General features: G+C 42.1%; 3 long non-coding RNA genes across 3 annotated transcripts in view; 2 read left to right on the top strand and 1 right to left on the bottom strand.

The window, feature by feature from the left end:
* The window catches only part of LOC138353294 (uncharacterized), an 8,462-nt gene extending 3,118 nt beyond the window's left edge, over nt 1-5,344 (top strand). The window contains exons 2-3 of the long non-coding RNA XR_011223112.1: nt 455-571; nt 5,049-5,344. This is a non-coding gene — a long non-coding RNA (uncharacterized lncRNA). The remainder of the gene's footprint in view (nt 1-454; nt 572-5,048) is intronic.
* A 1,927-nt stretch (nt 5,345-7,271) lies between these two features.
* LOC138353293 (uncharacterized) lies at nt 7,272-14,421 on the top strand. The gene is made up of 3 exons (XR_011223111.1): nt 7,272-7,408; nt 12,700-12,901; nt 13,405-14,421. It is a non-coding gene; the product is annotated as an uncharacterized lncRNA (long non-coding RNA).
* Nucleotides 14,422-18,720: 4,299 nt separating this feature from the next.
* Nucleotides 18,721-25,000, bottom strand: part of LOC138353292 (uncharacterized) — a 9,359-nt gene continuing 3,079 nt past the window's right edge. Inside the window, exons 2-3 of the long non-coding RNA XR_011223110.1 lie at nt 23,709-23,825; nt 18,721-18,972 (exon numbers count right to left, since the gene is read on the bottom strand). This is a non-coding gene — a long non-coding RNA (uncharacterized lncRNA). The remainder of the gene's footprint in view (nt 18,973-23,708; nt 23,826-25,000) is intronic.

Below are 25,000 nucleotides of genomic sequence, written 5' to 3'. Positions count from 1 at the left end.
TTTTTCTTTAATTGTTTATGTCTGCTGTCTCGCCTCCTTTATAAAATGGCATCATTCTTGCTTTTTTAAGGATATCAGGAAAAGTAAGGCACTCCAGAGATTTGTTGACTCCTTCCTAGTGTTGCCTAGCCCAGCCCAGCCTAGACAAGGCAGGCTGGGCATCCTAGCCTCACGCAGCTTAGCCCCAACCTACATGTAGCATCCCAGTCCATCCTAAGTGATCATTACCTTACTGGCTGTGTTTTCTCTTCAGCCCTGAATGTAATGTGGTGGAACATAAGCAGATACATATCAGGTCTTAGAGAATCTGTACTTCATACATTTCTTAATAATGTCTCACAAATATTTAAATAATTAAAAAAAAATTGTATAATAACTTCATATTATTCTTGCAATTTATTTTTGCATTTTTTTAAACAAAATTTACATTTTAAAAGATTACCTCTATTTTTAGATTGATGACTTGAAGACTACAGTGCCATCCACAGCAAATCATGGTCTTAAAATATCTCCTAGCAATGACGAGACCAATTTTCACAGAGATCAAATTTTTGCTAAGCAGTAGTCACAGGTAAATATATATTATATATATAATATTATATATATAAAATTAACTACATCATTGCTCAAAGCACCTTCAGACATTCTGAGAGTTGTGCTATTTTATTAATTAATTAATTAGGCTATATTTTAATGTTTTGTAATGTTTTCATTACTTTTTTTGTTTTGAAATATAAATTGTTGAGTTTTGAAACATTTTGACATTAACTATACCTGAATATTTATAAACAAAAAAATACCAGAACTATGTCCTTGACAATTGCACTAAGAAGTCTTTGCCAAAATCAGGTGCTCAGTGCAGTAGTTAAAAACTTAAAAGTTGTACCACCTCTGGTGCAAGATTAGGGACCCATAGCCTCAGAGAAGAAAATAGAGAGTACTCAGAGAAGGCCTTGAATAATAGGCAGGCTGTTTGTGTGTGTTTCGACGGTAAGCTTGCTGACACCATATGTAATTACCTAAGTGTAGTTACAGGATTAGAGCTACGCTCGTGGTGTCCCGTCTACCCAGCACTCTTTGTCACATAATGCTTTGAAACTACTGACGGTCTTGGCCGCCACCACCTTCTCATTTAACTTGTTCCAACCGTCTACCACTCTGTATGCGAAAGGAAATTTTTGTATATTTCTTTGGCATCTTTGTTTAGTTAGTTTAAATCTATGACCTTTTGTTCTTGAAGTTCCAGGTCTCGGGAAATCTTCCCTATCGATTTTATCAATTCCTGTTACTATTTTGTACATAGTGATTTTATCACCTCTTTTTGTTGTCTTCTAGTTTTGGCATATTTAATGCCTCTGACCTTTCCACATAGCTCTTGCCCTTTAGTTCTGGGAGCCACTTAGTAGCATGTCTTTGCACCTTTTCCAGTTTGTTGATATGCTTTTTAAGATATGGGCACCACATAACCGCTGCATATTCTAGCCTTGGCCAAACAAAACTCGTGAACAATTTCTTTAGTATTTCGCCATCCATGTATTTAAACGAAATTCTGAAGTTAGAAAGCGTGGCATAGGCTCCTCACACAACGTTCTTTATGTGGGCCTCAAGTGATAGTTTTCTATCTAGAATCAACCCTAGACCTCTTTCTTTTATCAGAATTATATAAAGATTTCTCACATAATTTGTAGGTTGTGTGGGATCTATGTTCTATTCCACATTCCATAACATGGCATTTATTCACATTAAATTTCATTTGCCAAGTGGTGCTCCATATACTTATTTTGTCCAGGTCTTCTTGAAGGGCATGACAATCATCTAAATTTCTTATCCATCCCATTATCTTAGCATCATCAGCAAACATGTTTATATAATTCTGTATTCCAACTGGTAGATCATTTATGTAGACAATGAACATTTCTGGTGCATGTACTGTGGTACTCCACTTGTGACACTTCTCCAGTCCGATTGCCTCTGATTACTGCCCTCATTTTTCTATCAGTCAGAAAATTTTTCATCCATGTTAGAAGCTTACCTGTCACCCATCCAAAATTTTCTAGTTTCCAGAAGAACCTCTTATGTGGAACTCTGTCGAAAGCCTTTTTTATGTCTAGATAGATGCAGTCAACCCAACTACCTTTTTCCTTTAAAATCTCTGTGGCTCAATCATAGAAACTGAGTAAATTCGTTACACAGGATCTTCCAGATCGAAAACAATACTGTCTGTGTGATATTATATAATTTCTCTCCAGGTGTTCTACCCATTTAGTTTTTATTATTTTCTTTTTTTCAATCTTTTCACTGTTACACTTGTCAATGATTCAGGTCTATAACTGAGAGGGGTGGGGTCTTCCCTGTTGCCACTTTTGTAGATTGGAACTATGTTAGCCTTTTTCCACATGTTTGCTATGACTCCTGTACACAGGGATGCCTGAAAGATCAGGTGAAGTGGAAGGCTGAGCTCAGATGCACATTCTATCAGAACCCATGGTGAAACTCCATCTGGACCAACTGCTTTGTTCTTACTTAGCTCCTTTAGCATATTTTCCACTTCATCTCTAGACACCTCTATACGCTCTATGATGTCCTCAGAAATTCTTATTGTGTCTGGTTCTCTTAAGATTTCATTTTGTATAAACACACTTTGGAACTTTTGGTTTAATGTTTCACACATTGCATTATCATTTTCTGTGAATCTGTTTCCTATTTTCAACCTCTGGATATTATCCTTTACCTGCAATTTGTTGTTTATGAATTTGTAGAATAGGCCCAGTTCTGTTTTACATTTATCCATTATCCCTTTTTAAAAATTTCTTTCTGCCTCTCCCCTTACTGCTGTATAGTTGTTTCTCGCATCTTTGTATCGCTGGTATGATTGGGGGTTTGGCTTCTTTCTATATTGATACCTGCTTGATGGGGTTTTGCTCTTCTACTCCCCAAGCCCGGCCCGAGGCCAGGCTCGACTTGTGAGAGTTTGGTCCACCAGGCTGTTGCTTGGAGCGGCCCGCAGGGCCACATACCCACCACAGCCCGGCTGATCCGGAACTTCTCTTAGAAAACAGTCCAGTTTTCTCCTGAAGATGTCCACGGTTGTTCCGGCAATATTTCTTATAGTCGCTGGGAGGACGTTGAACAACCGCGGACCTCTGATGTTTATACAGTGCTCTCTGATTGTGCCTGTGGCACCTATGCTCTTCACTGGTTCAATCTTGCATTTTTTTCCATATCGTTCACTCCAGTACGTTGTTATTTTACTGTGTAGATTTGGGACCTGGGCCTCCAGTATCTTCCATGTGTATATTATTTGGTATCTCTCTCGTCTCCTTTCTAGAGAGTACATTTGGAGAGCTTTGAGACGATCCCAATAATTTAGGTGTTTTATCTCGTCTATGCGTGCCGTATATGTTCTCTGTATTCCCTCTATTTCAGCAATCTCCTGCTCTGAAGGGGGAAGTGAATACTGAGCAGTACTCGAGACGGGACAACATAAGTGACTTGAAGAGTACAACCATTGTGATGGGATCCCTGGATTTGAAAGTTCTCATAATCCATCCGATCATTTTTCTGGCTGACGCAATATTTGCTTGGTTATGCTCCCTAAACATTAGATCGTCGGACATCATTATTCCCAAATCCTTGATATGCTGTTTTTCTACTATGGGAAGATTCGATTGTGTTTTGTACCCTGTATTATGTTTCAGATCCTCAGTTTTGCCATACCTGAAATTTATCACTGTTAAACATCATGTTATTTTCTGCTGCCCAATCGAAAACTTTGTTGACATCTGCTTGTAGTTTTTCAATGTCTTTCATTCCATTTTTGTGTCTTTTGGTCTGTGGCCCTCTCTCAATTTCTGTTGAACCAATCCTGTTTTCTGACCCTGCATCTCTGTTTTGGTATGAATGTTTGTGTGCCTTCATTGTATATTTTGCAAAATTTGGCATACATTTAATTTACTTCCCTGTCTAGCAACAAGTCTGCCTAATTACTTATTAAAAAAATTTTGAAGTTCCCCATAGTGACCTCTCTCTCTCTTGAAATCAAGTTTATCAACTGTTTCAATGTCCCCATTTTCTGTGTGTGTGTGTTTGGAGGCTAAGCTTGCTGATACCATGTGTGTGTGTGTGTGTTTGGAGGCTAAGCTTGCTGATACCATGTGTGTGTGTGTTTGGAGGCTAAGCTTGCTGATACCGTGTGTGTGTGTGTTTGGAGGCTAAGCTTGCTGATACCATGTGTGTGTGTGTGTGTTTGGAGGCTAAGCTTGCTGATACCATGTGTGTGTGTGTGTGTTTGGAGGCTAAGCTTGCTGATACCATGTGTGTGTGTGTGTGTGTGTGTGTGTGTGTGTGTGTGTGTGTGTGTGTGTGTGTGTTTGGAGGCTAAGCTTGCTGATACCATGTGTGTGTGTGTGTTTGGAGGCTAAGCTTGCTGATACCGTGTGTGTGTGTATGTGTGTGTGTGTTTGGAGGCTAAGCTTGCTGATACCATTTGTGTGTGTGAGTTTAGAGGCTAAGCTTGCTGATACCGTTTGTGTGTGTGTGTGTTTAGAGGCTAAGCTTGCTGATACCATGTGTGTATTTGGAGGCTAAGCTTGCTGATACCATGTGTGTGTGTGTTTGGAGGCTAAGCTTGCTGATACCATGTGTGTGTGTGTGTTTGGAGGCTAAGCTTGCTGATACCATGTGTGTGTGTGTGTTTGGAGGCTAAGTTTGCTAACACCGTGTGTGTACTCGCCTATTTTTACTCACCTGTTTAAATAATAATAGGGGTGTGTACCACCTCTGGTGCAATTGTAGGGACCCACAGCCTTGAAGAAAATAAAGAGTATTCAGAGAAGACCTTGTGGATTCTCACTGAACACTAATCTTTTCTTCTCCTACCACCCCTCTTATTTTGTTTTATGCTGTATTCTATTATATATCATATAAATACATAGCCAAATGGCAATATTTATTATATCTATACAAAAAGAAGACATCCACTTTATTTTTTTCTCTCCTTTGTTTCTATGTGGATTTTGTTGTGACTAATGATCCTTTCCCATCAACAGGTCTTCCTCACTGGGCTTGCTCGGCTTTTGTGTTACTGTGAGGGTGCCATCATCGTTTACCCTTCAAGACTGACTCATGCTGGCATTGCATTTGTGGACTTCCCTTCACAGTAAACAGTCCTTCTCCATATGGTGATTGTCCAGGGCAAGCAGGGTGTGACTGCCATCTTGGAGAAGCAGGGTCTTCTAATATGAAGAATCTTCCGTCTTCTCTACTTACGCCAGCTTTGCATTCTTGTTACTTCATGGCCCTTGGGCCTTTTTTATTTATTTTACATAATAAATTTTTTTATTAATACCCGTGTTTCACAAGAGATCCTTAACATTTTAAGCACCAATTGTATTGACTAATGTACGTCTTGTAACCTTTAAGACATAGACAAGACATAGATAAATGAGTGAATAATACTGAGTGACTAGGTTAGGGCGAGGAACATAGTACAGTGTCTGACTTTGGAAGAATGCCTACTGTTTTAGAAACCTTATTGCCATGATCATAATCGTATGGGTTAAAAAGCATTTGCTGTCACTCCTACACTGTGGCTTGTTGAGCTTAAAACCTTTGCTCCTTGTTCGTGTTACATCTGACCTTTTGAAGAAATTGTATGAATCAATATCTACCAAATTGTTCAGTATTTTAAAGGTTTCACTCTATTACTCTCTCATTTGCATATATCTAAGCATATAGATTAGATATAGATTTAGATTAGATTTTTTATTCAGGTAAAGGTACATACATTGCAGATGAGTTACAAAGGGAAAGACAATGACTAGAGTTCACTAGCTCTATTGGAAGAGAAACGTCTGCAAGACAAGTGTGGGCAAAAATTCAGGTAGCTAAGGGGAGCAGAGCCCGGCCTGCGGCTCACAACGACCCCCAGGGTAAGGCTGAAGAACTAATTCACAAGTGGAGTGATGCAGCATCATCATCCTCCCTCCCTGCAGAAGTAAGCAGGGAACAGCTCCTCCGACATAATGACAGAAGGATTAGGATAAAAAGAGCACAATCTAGTGATGACGAGTATGAGGAACCAATTACAGCCAAGGAAGTAAAGGGGGCTATGAAAAGGGTAAAAGTACAGCACCTGGTGAAGATGGCGTCACCTACGACATACTCAATACACTGTGTGAAGTGTCTGGCAATCCACTACCCCACCTGTTTAACAAGTCATTCCTATGTGGTGTGTTGCCGACACAATGGAAACATGCAATAATGGTCCCAATACCGAAACCCAATGACCCTGGCAATTACAGACCTATCAGTCTCATGTAATGCACTTGGAAGATGCTTGAAAGGATCATCCTAAACCGACTATTGCACAAAATAGGCAGGTTAGGGGAGGGGTCAATGGATTTGTTAAAGGACGGAGCACAGCAAACTGCATAGTTAATTACCTAGCTAATGATACAGCTAAGTACTCCCAATAAACTCGCTCCTCGGGGCAAAATTTTTAAATTTAAAATACAATACCTAAAGCCACTAATACGCATAGCGTTTCGGGCAAATATATACGAAGTAAAACCCAAACAAAGAACTGACTCCGTAGGACCCATAAAAGATGAGACTAACAATTTTAAGTTGTATGATAAAAGGGCGGCAAACACTCTCAATGAATACCTAACATCAGTGTTCACACTAGAAAGCTTGAATGACATCCCATCACCAACACAAATGTTTGTCGGAGGTAAGGAAAATGAAGTAAGAGAAATACCAATTACACGCGACACAATCAGGAAGAGCATTGACAAACTAAAAGACTTAGAAGCCCAAAGTGTAAATGGATTTAAGTCCCAAGTCGTAAAGGAACTGGCAAATTAATTGGGTGGTTGTAGGTAGGAGCTGCCTCGTATGGGCCGGTGGGCCTTCTGCAGTTGCCTTTGTTCTTGTGTTCTTGTGTTCTTATGTTGAGTAGCAACTTTTGCAAATTTGCAGATGATACAAAAATAGATAGGGAAATTAACACGGAAGAAGACTCACTATCACTTCAAGTTGATCTAAATAGGGTTTTGAAATGGTCAAAAGATTGATAGATGCAGTTTAATGCTGATAAATGGTCACTGCTTGATCGCAAGCGGGGATTTTTCTGGCGGGGGAGAAAGAAACAATTGCGCAGCACGTCCCGCGGCGTTGCGCGGGCAGTTTGGGGCCGTATAAATACGGGCGCACACTGGGGCTCTGCCTCACTCCGCCTGCCCTCGCCGCTGCCCTCGCAACCACTCCCTGGCCGCCCGACTTCGCACGAGATGGACAACACGCCAGCTGCCTCGGTACCTGACCTCTCTCTCACGGACATCCTGGGGCCCTCGACACCCCAGACTGTTCCGGCAGGGCCCTCCTGCCCTACACTTTTAAACCCAAGGTGAGGTTTTCTGTTCAATTCTAGTCAGGTCTTCCCCAGTGCGGCGTGTGCCATGCGCCATCCCCTCGCACTACATGTGTGTGCCGACTTAGTTAGTCCTTTGGGCTCTGCTGTTAGTTCCCGGAGAGCTGGGGCGCCCTCCTTGGGCCTGTGCCGGGCGCTCCCGTGCCGTGCTGGTCGCGTGGCTGGCTTAGGTTCGGCGTGCCCCGGGCCGCGTCCCTAGTGGCCTGCGTTCGGTCTCCTCTCTTCTGGGGCCCCGTCCAGCCGTGCCCGTCCTACGCCCTTTGTGCTCTGCCTTGGGGCCCTTCCTTCGCCGCCATCGACCACGTGTCTGGTCGTCTGGGCGTGCTTCGGCGTCCTTCCCGCCTTCCCTTCGGGGCTCCCTGTCGCCGGCCCGCCGGGTTTCCCTGGGTGTCTCAGGGGGCCAGGATTCGCCTTGTGCGAGGACATGTGTAGCCGTCGGCGACGGATTGTGGCCAGGTTCGGTCCTACGCCCGGGGCGCATGTTCTCGGCGGCGGCGACACGTCGCCAGGCGTGGGCGGCCCTATGGCGGGCCCCGTCTTGGGGCCCATGCATGCCTTGCCGGGTCGTCACGTGCCTGGCCGGCAGGGCGTGCTTCTGCGTCTTTCCTGTTTTCCCTCGGGTGTTCCCTGTTGCCGGTCTGCCGGCTTCCCTGGGATGTCCCCAGGGGTCGGGTCTCCCTGAGCGGACAAGCGTCGCCCCTGGCGACGACTCGTGGCCAGGTCCAGCCCTCCGCCCGGGCCTGCTACGGGGCACACGCCTGGTCGTGCTGCCACGTGGCACGGCGTTCCGTGGCGCGCTCGGTTGGGCTGTGTCCCGCCCTTCCTGTCCCCTTTTGGGTGCTAATCCACGTGGCTTTGCGCCACGGCTTCCCACACCGGGGCTCGGGCCGTCTTGCGCCCGTACGGCCGCGCCTGTGTGCGGCCCCCCCCCCCCTCCCCTTTTCGTCTAGGCCCCGAGCATGCCGTGTGGCAGCGCGTGGTTGGTAGACCACGGGGTCCTTGCTGTGTGTGGTGTGTTCTCTGCTAGGCACGTCGCCCTCGGGCGTCTCGCCCGGCCGTGTTGCCCGGGGTGTTAGCCCCAGGCCCTTCGGTGTTCCGGAGTCCCCAGGTACGTCTTCCCCAGAGTGGCGCCGATCAAGATGTCCCCAGACGTCCGTCGGCCGGTGTAAGTCCGGCATGTAGTCCCCAGACGTACGTCTGGCTGGTGTTGCCCGGTGTGTTATTTCAAGCTTTCCGCCGTCCAGGCACTCAGGCACGTGCCCTGCTTGCCTGGGGGGTAGCCAGGACCGTTACTCCATGTCCTCCGTCTGGCCGGTGTTGCCGGCAGGTTGGTTCCCAGGCGCTCCCGCCCGGCCAGTGTAGCCTGGTGTGTTTGTCTTAAGCGCCCTGCACGTCGTTGTAGCAGGGATTCCTCCTACGTCGTAAGTTCAGCGTTCGTCCGCCTGCCCGTCCGCCTGTGTCGTCTGTTGTTCTTCTTCGTCGGAGGGAGACGCCGGCGTTGGAGCAAGGACCCGAGATCAGCTCGATGACGACGGCAGGTTTACGTCTAACGGTACGCACCACAGGCCCTGGGTTCGGCGTTGCCGCCGGCAATCCAGGATGACTTCGTTATGTCCGTTAAGTCCTCGGCGTCCAGTTACAGGGGCCGTGCCCTGGACAGGGGGGTGGCCCCCATGTTGCCTGGGGCACGGTATCCTCCAGCAGATGGCGGCGTCGAAGCGTCGTCGGGAACGTCGCATATTTAATGATTCTCATTCGTTGCCTTCCTAAGACACTGTAATTCAAGACTTTCTCACACTTGGTGTGAGAAAATATGGAAGGTTTATTAATTTGTACTAGCAGACATCTCGCGACATGCCTTGCCTTTATTCATATTTATGTTCTACATTTCAGCACTGACATGCCTCTGCTTCCAGATCACCTCGGATTCACTTTGCCACCAGCCTAACTTTTTACTCAGGCATTCGTAGCCTTGTGCATGTCGCACGTTCAAATCTTCGCGTTCGCTGTGTTACAGTATGCTTGTTCACTTTTCCTTGTCTTACGTCATTAAGTAAAGTCAGCCAGGATGTCCTATGTGCAGAGTTATAAGTAATTTATTAAGTAAAGTCAGCCAGGAGGTGCTATTTGCAGTATTTGCGGGCCCTTAATTTGCTTTACGTTCCCTGGCCCTGCATTTTGCCTAGTTTCCTCAGTAGTTACAGTACTTTCGTTTGGCTCTTGCAGTTATTCACGTCGCTTATCTGGTTATATTTATGTTATGCATCTCCTCCGTTCTCTTAATGTAAAATGGCTATATATCCACGCCGATTGTATACCCTTATTTTGTACTTGCAGATACCACGTGCCATGCCTTGCCCTATTCATAATTATGTTCTACATCTCAGCGCTAACATGCCTCCTGTTTCAGGTTACCCCGGACTCTCTTTCCCAATCAGCCTCCTTAATTTACTCCGACAGTTGAAGCGTTGCTCATGTCGCATGTTTAATTTTGCATTGCTGTGTTCAGTATGCTTGCCCACTTTTACCCTGCCTTACGTCATTAAGTAAAAGACAGCCAGGATGTGCTATTTGCAGAGTTACCAAGTAATTTATTAAGTAAAGTCAGACAGGCAGTGCTAGTTGCAGAGTTACTAAGTAAATTATTAAGTAAAGTCAGCCAGGATGTGCTATTTGCAGAGTTACTAAGTAAATTATTAAGTAAAGTCAGCCAGGATGTGCTATTTGCAGAGTTTCTAAGTAAATTATTAAGTAAAGTCAGCCAGGATGCGCTATTTGCAGAGTTCCTAAGAATTATTAAGTAAAGTCAGACAGGATGTGCTATTTGCAGTATTCGCGGGCCCTTATTTTAGCTTCTCGTCTCCTGGCCCTGCATTTTTGCCTAGTTTCAGCGGTAGTTACAGTAGTTTATGCTTAGCTTTGCAGTTTAGTTTCCTCAGTGGTTACAGTATTTACGCTTGGCTCTTGCAGTTTATTCACGTTACTTATTTGGTTATATTTATGTTATGCTTCACCTCCGTTCTCTTAATGTAAAAAAGGGTTATATATGCACGTCGATTGTATACCCTTATTTTGTACCTGCAGATATCACGTGCCATGCCTTGCCCTATTCAGGTGACCTGGACTGGGGGGTGGCCCCCACGTTGCCTGGGGCACGGTACACTCCAGCAGATGGCGGCGTCGAAGCGTCGTCGGGAACGTCGTATATTTAATGATATCCCGTTCCTTGCCTTCCTAAGACAATGTAAACTATGTTTTTTACACACTTTATATGGAAGGTTTCTTATTTTGTACTGGCAGACATCTCGCGACATGCCTTGCCCTTCCTCTTAATTACGTTCTACATTTCAGCACTAACATGCCTCCTGCTTTCAGATTACCACGGATTCCTTTTCCCAAACAGCCTACCTTAATTTACTCCGACAGTTGATGCTTTGCTCATGTCGCATGTTTAATTTCGCGTTGCTGTGTTCAGTATGTTTATTCATTTTTTCCTTGCCTTACGTCATTAAGTAAAGTCAGCCAGGATGTGCTATTTGCAGTTACTAATTAAATTATTAAGTAAAGTCAGCCAGGATGTGCTATTTGCAGAGTTACTATGTAATTATTAAGTAGTCAGCCAGGATGTGCTGTTTGCAGAGTTCCTAAGTAAATTATTAAGTAAAGTCAGCCAGGATGTGCTATTTGCAGAGTTACTAAGTAAATTATTAAGTAAAGTCAGCCAGGATGTGCTATTTGCAGAGTTACTAAGTAAATTATTAAGTAAAGTCAGCCAGGATGTGCTATTTGCAGAGTTACTAAGTAAATTATTAAGTCAGCCAGGATGTGCTATTTGCAGAGTTACTAATTACTAGTCTTTTGCTGGGCTACCTTTATGCTTCTCCCCTTCCTGTCTAGGTATGTTTAGGTTTGGCTAGCGGTGCGCGAGCCGCGGCTTATCGGTTGCCCCCCCCCCCCCCTGGTTCCCTGTTTACTCGGTCTCGCCCGCTTACTTCCACATTCTTCCACCCCATTCTACGTTATCGCCTCTCGCTTTTGGGCCTATGTCCTTTCTCAGACCGGGTTGTGTGCCGTCCAGCGCGCCTCGGCGACGTTATCTTTTCTTCGGCCCTCTGTCATTTCCGCCCCCCCCCCCAGCCGTGCGGGCTCGCCTGTGGGAAACGACCCCTTGGTTCCTCCTACGTCTGCGTGTCTGTTAAATCTGTTATTGTTGGACTCGCAATTTGATTTGTATTTATTACGGCAAATTTTTCTCCCGCAATTTACTCTTTGTTTAAGTTTCACGTTCAATTTGTTATTAAGGGACTATCAATTAGGATTTGTATTAATCTATTGCTTTGCCTCTCTGCCTTTAAGTTATTTTCAGCTAAGGTACGCTAGTTGCAGTGCATTCGGGTGGGCCCCCCCCCCCCACAATTTTTTTTTTCCTCCGGTTATTTCGTCCTATTACACTCGTTTCCCTCATTATATATTCTGATTATTGTGCATTATATTTGACCACCCATTCTTCATCGTATCGACAGTACATTAAGGTACATTTGGATGCTACCGAGAAGTTTAGCATGGCCTCGCGCACGGTGTCATGCAAAAAACTGGCCATTCGGCCTTCCTTTCGGCAAGCTCAAGCCAGTCAGTTAGCATGACGTCGGCCAGCTTGTGGTTGGCCAGCGCAGCCAGCATGCTGTTGGCCATACGGTCGCTAACGTTCTTTGGCCATCCGGCCTTCTGGGCTATTTTACTCTTCTTGTTCCTTCGCCATTGTTGTTTCCTACTACGTAATAGTATTCTATTTAATTTTACCTCATCTATCATTAGGTTAGGGGCCCTTACCTCCAACCGCTATTCCTTCCACTGCGCTCAATGCCGGCTTCTTCTGTTCCCTTTATTCGCAGCCACGACAAGCCGGAACCCCCCCCCCCCTTCCACACCCTACTGCGGCGAGGAAGAGAACGCGAGCCGGATATTCCTCTGATCACCATCAACGCACGCAGCGGTGCCGGGATGCAGCCGCCCAGGGCCTACGTTAATACTATTATCTTCTCTTTATTTGCTGGGCTATATGGCTAGTATTAATATTATTCCGTACCGTTACTGTCATTCCAGTATTATTTTATTAAAATATAAATTGCTGTTATGGTTTGGCGTTGCTTTCTTAATTTCTTCCATTCTGCGGCACTTGCCGTCATCGGTTATTTACGATATTACATTGTATTCTTCATTGTACGATTATTTACGACATTGTATTCTTATTATTATCCTTATTACAGTTACTGAATGGCAGCTCCCTGCCGTCGATTTCACTTTGCTCCTGTTCTAAAGATGTTGCCGAAGTTCACGGCGTACTAGCTGCGGCTCGCAGACGCTCATTGACAACACAAGACTACACTCAGCGGCCACTTAAGGCAGACTCCTTGGCTTCTATCCAGCCCAATCACCCGTCTGGAGGCAGAGATGGGATAGAGACCAAGGGTAATGTTCCCCGCTCGCATTCTACATCCGCTTAGGACACAAGCATGTTATAGATTTGGCTTTAAGAATTGGTTCTTATTCCATTTTATTGTTTATGTATATGTTGCTTAGTTGTTATACCCGTTCTTGGTATATGTATTGTTTATATTCAAGATTTATAGTGTTTCGTCTTACCCTGTTATAGTTGCTTTGTGCTTCCTTGCTGTTCTCCTACTGGTTTTCTCCCACCTTTGCTCTTAGCAAAGGTACTTCCCCCTTCCGTTTGCTGGAAGATTCTTAGAATTGTTAGCCCCCTTCATTGCTACAGTATAATTATTCGGATGCTCTTTATTCATCCAGGTTTGTTAATTAAGGTTTCTCTTAATTCCTGCTGCCGGGCTCCCTCCCCCGTTTTTTCGTCTCCGTATTGATTCAGCTAGGGTTTCCCTCTCGTCTGTGCTCTTGCCTGTCACGATAACACTGCACGCCGCTTCTGCCCACCCTTACTGCCTTATATCTTTCAGCCCGGGGGAGGTGAGCTACGCGACAAAAAATCGACGCACGCTCCGACTGGACCAGGTATCGCTTACATGGTCAGGAATCAACACTCTTCGGATCCTACAAGCACAGATCCTACAAGCGCTCCTGTCACCAGGCGAGATTTCTCCAGGATCCTACGCGCTGCCCTCTCGGCGCTAGGCTTGACTTCAGATGACTACGCTCCGCACCCAGCTGTCTCGGGACGGGCTCGCCACATCAGAAATAATGGCAGACGGCAGGCGGAAGAGTAGTGCTCGCATCCTACGTCAGACGGGACGTTGTTGCTCTGCTACATTGAGTGCCTCACGCGGCCAGCTGGCACTCGCCCTTCGGGGGGGGGGGGGGGGGGGGTCCGGCCGCTGGCCTGCGGTGGGGGTGCAGCACCGGTCCCCAAGTGTCCCGCTGTCCGCAGCTAATACTTTGCCCAGTCTAGGTGCTAGTAAGCCCTACTTGTAGTCACACCCCCTTCTCCTTATCCATTAGGTCTTTTACGGCCTCTTGGCCGGGTACATTACGTGTTATGTGGTCTCTCACTTATTAGTTATTCTTTGTGTCCTGCCTGTTATATCCTAGTGTTATATAATTACTACACATTTGCACTCGGCCTTAATTCTAGTACCAGTTAACCTTTAGGTTTCTGCAGAATTAGTTTCCATGTCACTATAGGCTAAGGTCTCGTACTTACTACGGGTGTACCTTTTAAGTTAAATCTAGTCCTCGGACTTGGAATTGTTACTGTTAATTCTTACTTTATATATTTTAATATAAACGTTATATAGTCCTTAAATTATATATTTTGAAACTTTATATATTTACATGTTCAATATTAAGTTTAATAATATCAACTTTGTTATAAGTCTATAATATAAACCGTGTTTAATATAAACTTTATATAATTACTTACTTTATATTTGAACTTTATATATTTACATGTTCTGCAGAATTTAATCTTCAATAAACTTTAACGCCCCATACTGCCAGTATCTTTCTCCCCCTGGTCAGAAAATGTAAAGTTTTGAGACTAGGTAATATAGTTGGTGATAGTTACAAGATACGAGCTAGATGGTGTTGAGATTGCGAAGTCGGATTGTGAAAGGGATCTGGGAGTTATGATTAGTAAGAATTTAAAACAAAAGGATCAATGCATGAATGCTCGTAATAAGGCAAATAGGACACTGGGATTTATTAATCGCAGCGTTAGTAACAAGACACCTGGTGTGGTTTTCAAGCTATATATCTTGCTCTGGTTAGGCCCCATTTACATTATGCAGTTCAGTTTTGGTCGCCATATTATAGAATGAATATAAATTCACTTGAACGTGTCTAGAGTAGGATGACTAAGTTAATTCCCAAAAATAGAAATCTTTTATATGAAGAAAGATTAACAAAGCTTAAATTGCATTCACTGGAAAAGCGAAGAGTTAGGGGTGATATGATAGAGGTTTACAAGTGGATGAATGGACATAACAAAGGGGATATTAGTAGGGTATTAAAAGTATCAACACAAGACAGAACACAAAACAATGGGTATAAATTGGATAAGTTTAGATTTAGGAAAGACTTGGGTAAATACTGGTTTGGCAACAGGGTTGTTGATTTGTGGAACCAATTACCGCGTAACGTGGTGGAGGTGGGGACCTCGATTGTTTCAAGCGTGGGTGGGACATGTATATGAGTGGGTTTGGGTGGTTATAGATAGGAGCTGCCTCGTATGGGCCAATAGGCCTTCTGCAGTTACCTTTATTCTTATGCTCTCAATTCACTATGCTTGCCAGTGAAACTCCTTTTCAGAAAATCGCTGGCCCATGGAATAGTTCCCCTAGTAACAGTTGAAGGTGATGTAGTGATCGAGTAATCCTTATACTCCATTATCTCATCATCTTAATGGCATAACTAATTACACCAGCATTAATCCTATCCCTATTTACAGGTAACGGTTTTCCACCCTTCTATATCTTACTGTGAGGTGTCGCAAGCGACTTGAGAATAGCACATTACGGGCTATTCATGCCCGTGCCACCTCTTGGGTGGCTTAATCTTTATAAATAAATCAGAATAGCACACACCATTTGGTCCGGGAGCCATCTCCCGTCACGCAGGGTGCAGTTGCGCCTCCACAGATCTCCAGTATCATCTTTTGATACTGGTAATGGCTCAAAAGGGCCACCACTTACGGGGTATTCATGCCCGTGTCACCTCTTGGGTGGCTTAATCTTCATTAATCAATCGAATAGCACACAGTACAATCTCCAGTCAAGAATGTAGCACTCGGCGTATACAGTTCTAATCGACCCAAGAGGCTACAGCCTCGACACAGCAGACAGCAGACTACGACCGTTGTTCAGGTCCATGTAAACTTCATCTACCCGAAGTCCTTCGTCTGAATAGCCAGTTACCAGTTACAGGAGATACTTTTTCACCCACAGAGTTACTAACTCATGGAGCCGCCTACCCACCGAATCGGTACGTGGCAAAACGATGCTGATTTTCAAAATATACCTGGAAAAGATCATTCCTCCCTACACCTGGGGGGGTACCTTTGTTAAAGTAAAAAGGTATACAGAAATAACAAAGAAAATAGATATGAATACTATTACCTTCGATGTTAGTAGTAGTTGTGCAAGTGAGGAGAAAGAAAAAATATTACAGAGTTGGAAGGAAGTTTCTAAGGTACTCTCGTATCTCATGGAATGTGACGGACAGGGCAAAGGTAGTTTTATTATTAATCATGGATGAAAGTAGATTGATAATATTATCTTGGAACGTTAATGGATTAAAAATTAGAGCGGTGGATGTACACTATTATACTCTTAGAGAATATTAACATAGTAGCACTCCAGGAAACTGGGGATAGGGATGGTAACATTCTGAACATGAAGATGAACATGTTGAACATGAAGATGTTCAACTGCTGGGCGAGCCCTCTCCTACTCATCTGAGGGGAGGGAGATTAGATTATGCTTGTTTGATAAATGCTGAGGGCATAGAGGAGAATTGTCTTATTGTGGATGAAATGCTAAGAGATTTTGCATTACAAATACAGCTTAAACTAGATAAAAAGCATGCCTACCTTCAGAGGAAAAGCTTAAAGTTTAATAAGGGAGAATTAAGGGGTCTTGTTGGTCATATTAAGTCTTGGTATGATACTTATAAGCCAGTTTCGGCAGAAGCATTTTATTAAGATTTAATTAAGGAGGTAGATGTATTTAATGCAACATTGAACCGGAAAACATCTGGTATAGAAAAGCCTTCCCCCCATAAAAGTGTGCGGAGAAGAGAAAGGAAATTTGGAGCAAGTATTGGCAGGAGTTTGCAGAGAAAGTTAGGAGTAACAAACTTGAAGGAAATCTGGCAAGACATAAATGAAATAAGGGGTAAAAAGCATAATTTTGTTGCACATCCTAACCCGTAAGGAATTGCAAAAGGTCTCGTAAATAAATGGGCGGAAGCTGCCAAACTTAGTTCATTTAATTACCCGCTGTAACGAGAGAGTCGTTTGATTCTTGGAAAGATCTAAGAAAGGATTTTATACTTACAGCAGGTAACAGTGGTGATGTCACTTGCACAGGTATTACCAGAAAAGAACTAATAACGGCGATTAAAGTTGGGAAATCTACCGCCCCCTGGGGAGGATGGAGTAACTTATGAAATACTTAATGAACTTGCCATTATGACGAAAAGCCCGCTGTTAGACCTCTTTAATATTAGTTATAAAGAGGGCAGAATTCCCAGTAAATGAAAAAGAACTATGATCATCCTTATCCCTAAAGCCAATGGAGAGTACAGACCTGTGTCTTTAACCTCGTGTTTTTGTAAAATGATGGAGAGGATCATTTTAAATAAACTTTTGTATATAATAGGTGATCAGCTGTCTAATAATTTTTCGGGTTCCTCAGAGGAAAAAGTACCTCTGACTGTATTATTAAATGTCTAGCTAATGGTAATGATTATTATAGAATTTTTATTGATTTATAAGGAGCTTTTGATAAAGCCAACAAAGAGGTTATTTTATATGAATTAGCTGGTCTTGGTGTTGAAAGAAGATTATTGCGCTGGATAGGGGATTATCTTCAGGAAAGGAAGGCTCAGGTGTGGTATCAAGGTTGTATGGTTCAAGGTTCAAGGTATCAAGGTCAAGAACTCTGCACACCTCAGGGAGGAGTGTTGAGTCTCACCCTGTTTAATGTACTAATGAATAAGATAGCATCTGAGAAATACTCAAATTGGGTAACTCCAATCATATATGCCGATGATATTTTGTTTCAGGGCAAAGATATTTCAAAGGTTCAAACAGTGTTGGACAATTTCGGAAACCAGTGTCACCACATGGGACTAGTGGTTAATGAAGACAAAACTAAAGTTTGAATGTAGAAGTCGGAGGCCCATTATATTGGAAATAAACGGTAAAAATATAGAGAGTTAATATATATAAATATTTAGGCATATATGTTGGATATACCCATGAGAGTTTGGAAACTGAGATGAACAGACTGTTGAGTCAATGTCGGAAGAGATTACAACCTCTGAAGGCCTTGGCATGCTGTGGAAAGGAGTGAGAGTCCAAGTGCTACGAATGATGTACTTGAGTACTGTGAGATTTCTTATTGATTATGCTGCACCTGTCATTTCTTGTTTTGGTAAAGGTAGGATGGGCAAGTTGGAGAAGATACAAAATGAAGCCGTTGGGGGTCGTTGTGAGCCGCAGCTACCTGAATTTTTGCCTACACTTGTCTTGCAGACGTTTCTCTTCCAATAGAGCTAGTGAACTTTAGTCATTGTCTTTCCCTTTGTAACTCATCTGCAATGTATGTACCTTTACCTGAATAAAAAATCTAATCTAAATCTATATCTAATCTATATGCTTAGATATATGCAAATGAGAGAGTAATAGAGCGAAACCTGTAAAATACTGAACAATTTGGAGGATATTGATTCATACAATTTCTTCAAAAGGTCAGATGTAACACGAACAAGGAGCAAAGGTTTCAAGCTCAACAAGCCACAGTGTAGGAGTGACAACAAATGCTTTTTAACCCATACGATTATGATCATGGCAATAAGGTTTCTAAAACAGTAGGCATTCTTCCAATGTCAGACACTGTACTATGTTCCTTGCCCTAACCTAGTCACTCAGTATTATTCACTCATTTATCAATGTCTTGTCTATGTCTTAAAGGTTACAAGACGTACATTAGTCAATACAATTGGTGCTTAAAATGTTAAGGATCTCTTGTGAAACACGGGTATTAATAAAAAAAATTATTATGTAAAATAAATAAAAAAGGCCCAAGGGACATGAAGTAACAAGAATGCAAGGCCGGCACAAGCTGGCGTAAGTAGAGAAGACGGAAGATTCTTCATATTAGAAGACCCTGCTTCTCCAAGATGGCAGTCACACCCTGCTTGCCCTGGACAATCACCATATGGAGAAGGACTGTTTACTGTGAAGGGAAGTCCACAAATGCAATGCCAGCATGAGTCAGTCTTGAAGGGTAAACGATGATGGCACCCTCACAGTAACACAAAAGCCGAGCAAGCCCAGTGAGGAAGACCTGTTGATGGGAAAGGATCATTAGTCACAACAAAATCCACATAGAAACAAAGGAGAGAAAAAAATAAAGTGGATGTCTTCTTTTTGTATAGATATAATAAATATTGCCATTTGGCTATGTATTTATATGATATATAATAGAATACAGCATAAAACAAAATAAGAGGGGTGGTAGGAGAAGAAAAGATTAGTGTTCAGTGAGAATCCACAAGGTCTTCTCTGAATACTCTTTATTTTCTTCAAGGCTGTGGGTCCCTACAATTGCACCAGAGGTGGTACACACCCCTATTATTATTTAAACAGGTGAGTAAAAATAGGTGAGTACACATACGGAGTCAGCAAACTTAGCCTCCAAACACACACACACACATGGTATCAGCAAGCTTAGCCTCCAAACACACACACACACATGGTATCAGCAAGCTTAGCCTCCAAACACACACACACACATGGTATCAGCAAGCTTAGCCTCCAAACACACACAGACACACACACACATGGTATCAGCAAGCTTAGCCTCCAAACACACACACACACATGGTATCAGCAAGCTTAGCCTCCAAACACACACACACATGGTATCAGCAAGCTTAGCCTCCAAATACACACATGGTATCAGCAAGCTTAGCCACTAAACGCACACACAAACGGTATCAGCAAGCTTAGCCTCTAAACACACACACACAAATGGTATCAGCAAGCTTAGCCTCCAAACACACACACACGGTATCAGCAAGCTTAGCCTCCAAACACACACACACACATGGTATCAGCAAGCTTAGCCTCCAAACACACACACACATGGTATCAGCAAGCTTAGCCTCCAAACACACACACACACACACATGGTATCAGCAAGCTTAGCCTCCAAACACACACACACACACACATTTAGGGGGCCTCGTAGCCTGGTGGATAGCGCGCAGGATTCGTAATTCTGTGGCGCGGGTTCGATTCCCGCACGAGGCAGAAACAAATGGGCAAAGTTTTTTTCACCCTGAATGCCCCTGTTACCTAGCAGTAAATAGGTACCTGGGAGTTAGTCAGCTGTCACGGGCTGCTTCCTGGTGTGTGTGTGTGTGTGTGTGAGGTGTGGAAAAAAAAAAAAAATAGTAGTTAGTAAACAGTTGACTGACAGTTGAGAGGCGGGCCGAAAGAGCAAAGCTCAACCCCCGTAAAAACACAACTAGTAAACACATGGTATCAGCAAGCTTAGCCTCCAAACACACACACACAGAAAATGGGGACATTGAAACAGTTGATAAACTTGATTTCAAGAGAGAGAGAGGTCACTATGGGGAACTTCAAAATTTTTTTAATAAGTAATTAGGCAGACTTGTTGCTAGACAGGGAAGTAAATTAAATGTATGCCAAATTTTGCAAAATATACAATGAAGGCACACAAACATTCATACCAAAACAGAGATGCAGGGCCAGAAAACAGGATTGGTTCAACAGAAATTGAGAGAGGGCCACAGACCAAAAGACACAAAAATGAAATGAAAGACATTGAAAAACTACAAGCAGATGTCAACAAAGTTTTCGATTGGGCAGCAGAAAATAACATGATGTTTAACAGTGATAAATTTCAGGTATGGCAAAAATAAGGATCTGAAACATAATACAGGGTACAAAACACAATCGAATCTTCCCATAGTAGAAAAACAGCATGTCAAGGATTTGGGAATAATGATGTCCGACGATCTAATGTTTAGGGAGCATAACCAAGCAAATATTGCGTCAGCCAGAAAAATGATCGGATGGATTATGAGAACTTTCAAATCCAGGGATCCCATCACAATGGTTGTGCTCTTCAAGTCACTTATGTTGTCCCGTCTCGAGTACTGCTCAGTATTCACTTCCCCCTTCAGAGCAGGAGAGATTGCTGAAATAGAGGGAATACAGAGAACATATACGGCACGCATAGACGAGATAAAACACCTAAATTATTGGGATCGTCTCAAAGCTCTCCAAATGTACTCTCTAGAAAGGAGACGAGAGAGATACCAAATAATATACACATGGAAGATATTGGAGGGCCAGGTCCCAAATCTACATAGTAAAATAACAACGTACTGGAGTGAACGATATGGAAAAAAATGCAAGATTGAACCAGTGAAGAGCAGAGGTGCCACAGGCACAATCAGAGAGCACTGTATAAACATCAGAGGTCCGCGATTGTTCAACGTCCTCTCAGCGACTATAAGAAATATTGCCGGAACAACCGTGGACATCTTCAGGAGAAAACTGGACTGTTTTCTAAGAGAAGTTCCGGATCAGCCGGGATGTGGTGGGTATGTGGCCCTGCGGGCCGCTCCAAGCAACAGCCTGGTGGACCAAACTCTCACAAGTCGAGCCTGGCCTCGGGCCGGGCTTGGGGAGTAGAAGAGCAGAACCCCATCAAGCAGGTATCAATATAGAAAGAAGCCAAACCCCCAATCATACCAGCGATACAAAGATGCGAGAAACAACTATACAGCAGTAAGGGGAGAGGCAGAAAGAAATTTTTAAAAAGGGATAATGGATAAATGTAAAACAGAACTGGGCCTATTCTACAAATTCATGAACAACAAATTGCTGGTAATGGATAATATCCAGAGGTTGAAAATAGGAAACAGATTCACAGAAAATGATAATGCAATGTGTGAAACATTAAACCAAAAGTTCCAAAGTGTGTTTATACAAAATGAAATCTTAAGAGAACCAGACACAATAAGAATTTCTGAGAACATCATAGAGCGTATAGAGGTGTCTAGAGATGAAGTGGAAAATATGCTAAAGGAGCTAAGTAAGAACAAAGCAGTTGGTCCAGATGGAGTTTCACCATGGGTTCTGATAGAATGTGCATCTGAGCTCAGCCTTCCACTTCACCTGATCTTTCAGGCATCCCTGTGTACAGGAGTCATAGCAAACATGTGGAAAAAGGCTAACATAGTTCCAATCTACAAAAGTGGCAACAGGGAAGACCCCACCTCTCTCAGTTATAGACCTGAATCATTGACAAGTGTAACAGTGAAAAGATTGAAAAAAAAATAATAAAAACTAAATGGGTAGAACACCTGGAGAGAAATTATATAATATCACACAGACAGTATTGTTTTCGATCTGGAAGATCCTGTGTATCGAATTTACTCAGTTTCTATGATTGAGCCACAGAGATTTTAAAGGAAAAAGGTAGTTGGGTTGACTGCATCTATCTAGACATAAAAAAGGCTTTCGACAGAGTTCCACATAAGAGGTTCTTCTGGAAACTAGAAAATTTTGGATGGGTGACAGGTAAGCTTCTAACATGGATGAAAAATTTTCTGACTGATAGAAAAATGAGGGCAGTAATCAGAGGCAATCGGACTGGAGAAGTGTCACAAGTGGAGTACCACAGTACATGCACCAGAAATGTTCATTGCCTACATAAATGATCTACCAGTTGGAATACAGAATTATATAAACATGTTTGCTGATGATGCTAAGATAATGGGATGGATAAGAAATTTAGATGATTGTCATGCCCTTCAAGAAGACCTGGACAAAATAAGTATATGGAGCACCACTTGGCAAATGAAATTTAATGTGAATAAATGCCATGTAATGGAACGTGGAATAGAACATAGATCCCACACAACCTACAAATTATGTGAGAAATCTTTATATAATTCTGATAAAAGAAAGAGGTCTAGGGTTGATTCTAGATAGAAAACTATCACTTGAGGCCCACATAAAGAACGTTGTGTATGGAGCCTATGCCACGCTTTCTAACTTCAGAATTTCGTTTAAATACATGGATGGCGAAATACTAAAGAAATTGTTCACGAGTTTTGTTCGGCCAAGGCTAGAATATGCAGCGGTTATGTGGTGCCCATATCTTAAGAAGCACATCAACAAACTGGAAAAGGTGCAAAGACATGCTACTAAGTGGCTCCCAGAACTAAAGGGCAAGAGCTATGTGGAGAGGTCAGAGGCATTAAATATGCCAAAACTAGAAGACAACAAAAAGAGGTGATAAAATCACTATGTACAAAATAGTAACAGGAATTGATAAAATCGATAGGGAAGATTTCCCGAGACCTGGAACTTCAAGAACAAAAGGTCATAGATTTAAACTAACTAAACAAAGATGCCAAAGAAATATACAAAAATTTCCTTTCGCATACAGAGTGGTAGACGGTTGGAACAAGTTAAATGAGAAGGTGGTGGCGGCCAAGACCGTCAGTAGTTTCAAAGCATTGTGTGACAAAGAGTGCTGGGTAGACGGGACACCACGAGCGTAGCTCTAATCCTGTAACTACACTTAGGTAATTACATATGGTGTCAGCAAGCTTACCGTCGAAACACACACAAACAGCCTGCCTATTATTCAAGGCCTTCTCTGAGTACTCTCTATTTTCTTCTCTGAGGCTATGGGTCCCTAATCTTGCACCAGAGGTGGTACAACTTTTAAGTTTTTAACTACTGCACTGAGCACCTGATTTTGGCAAAGACTTCTTAGTGCAATTGTCAAGGACATAGTTCTGGTATTTTTTTGTTTATAAATATTCAGGTATAGTTAATGTCAAAATGTTTCAAAACTCAACAATTTATATTTCAAAACAAAAAAAGTAATGAAAACATTACAAAACATTAAAATATAGCCTAATTAATTAATTAATAAAATAGCACAACTCTCAGAATGTCTGAAGGTGCTTTGAGCAATGAAGTAGTTAATTATATATATATAATATTATATATATAATATATATTTACCTGTGACTACTGCTTAGCAAAAATTTGATCTCTGTGAAAATTGGTCTCGTCATTGCTAGGAGATATTTTAAGACCATGATTTGCTGTGGATGGCACTGTAGTCTTCAAGTCATCAATCTAAAAATAGAGGTAATCTTTTAAAATGTAAATTTTGTATAAAAAAAATGCAAAAATAAATTGCAAGAATAATATGAAGTTATTATACAATTTTTTTTTAATTATTTAAATATTTAAATATTTGTGAGACATTATTAAGAAATGTATGAAGTACAGATTCTCTAAGACCTGATATGTATCTGCTTATGTTCCACCACATTACATTCAGGGCTGAAGAGAAAACACAGCCAGTAAGGTAATGATCACTTAGGATGGACTGGGATGCTACATGTAGGTTGGGGCTAAGCTGCGTGAGGCTAGGATGCCCAGCCTGCCTTGTCTAGGCTGGGCTGGGCTAGGCAACACTAGGAAGGAGTCAACAAATCTCTGGAGTGCCTTACTTTTCCTGATATCCTTAAAAAAGCAAGAATGATGCCATTTTATAAAGGAGGCGAGACAGCAGACATAAACAATTAAAGAAAAATATCAAATCTACTTATACTTTCAAAAATATTTGATTTTTTTTTTTACAAACATCTCTTCCTACTTTGTAAAATTCAACATGAATACAAACACACACACACATCCCTAGGAAGCAGCCCATAGCAGCTGTCTAACTCCCAGGTACTTATTTACTGTTAGGTGAACCAGATATAGAGAATAACCACAAAATGCTATCTTTATAAGAACTATCTTGTAAAGCCACTAGTACACGCAACATTTCAGGCAGGATATATAAAATATATATGTATATATATATATATATATATATATATATATATATATATATATATATATATATATATATATATATATATATATATATATATACATATATATTATGAATACATACATACGGGACAAAGTGCCAGAGCTCAACCACCGCAAGCACAACTAGGTGAGTACACACACACACATTATATATATATATATATATATATATATATATATATATATATATATATATATATATATATATATATATATATATATATATGTATATATATGTCGTACCTAGTAGCCAGAACTCACTTTTTGGCCTACTATTCAAGGCCCGATTTGCCTAATAAGCCAAGTTTTCCTGAATTAATATATTTTTTCTATTTTTTTCCTTATGAAATGATAAAGCTACCCATTTCATTATGTATGAGGTCAATTTTTTTTTATTGGAGTTAAATTAACGTAGATATATGACC

The sequence above is a fragment of the Procambarus clarkii genome, chromosome 57, assembly GCF_040958095.1.
Source record: "Procambarus clarkii isolate CNS0578487 chromosome 57, FALCON_Pclarkii_2.0, whole genome shotgun sequence".
Lineage (NCBI taxonomy): Eukaryota > Metazoa > Arthropoda > Malacostraca > Decapoda > Cambaridae > Procambarus > Procambarus clarkii.
The sequence above is the reverse complement of the archived record's forward strand: the minus strand, read 5'-3'. Positions and strand labels throughout refer to the sequence as shown.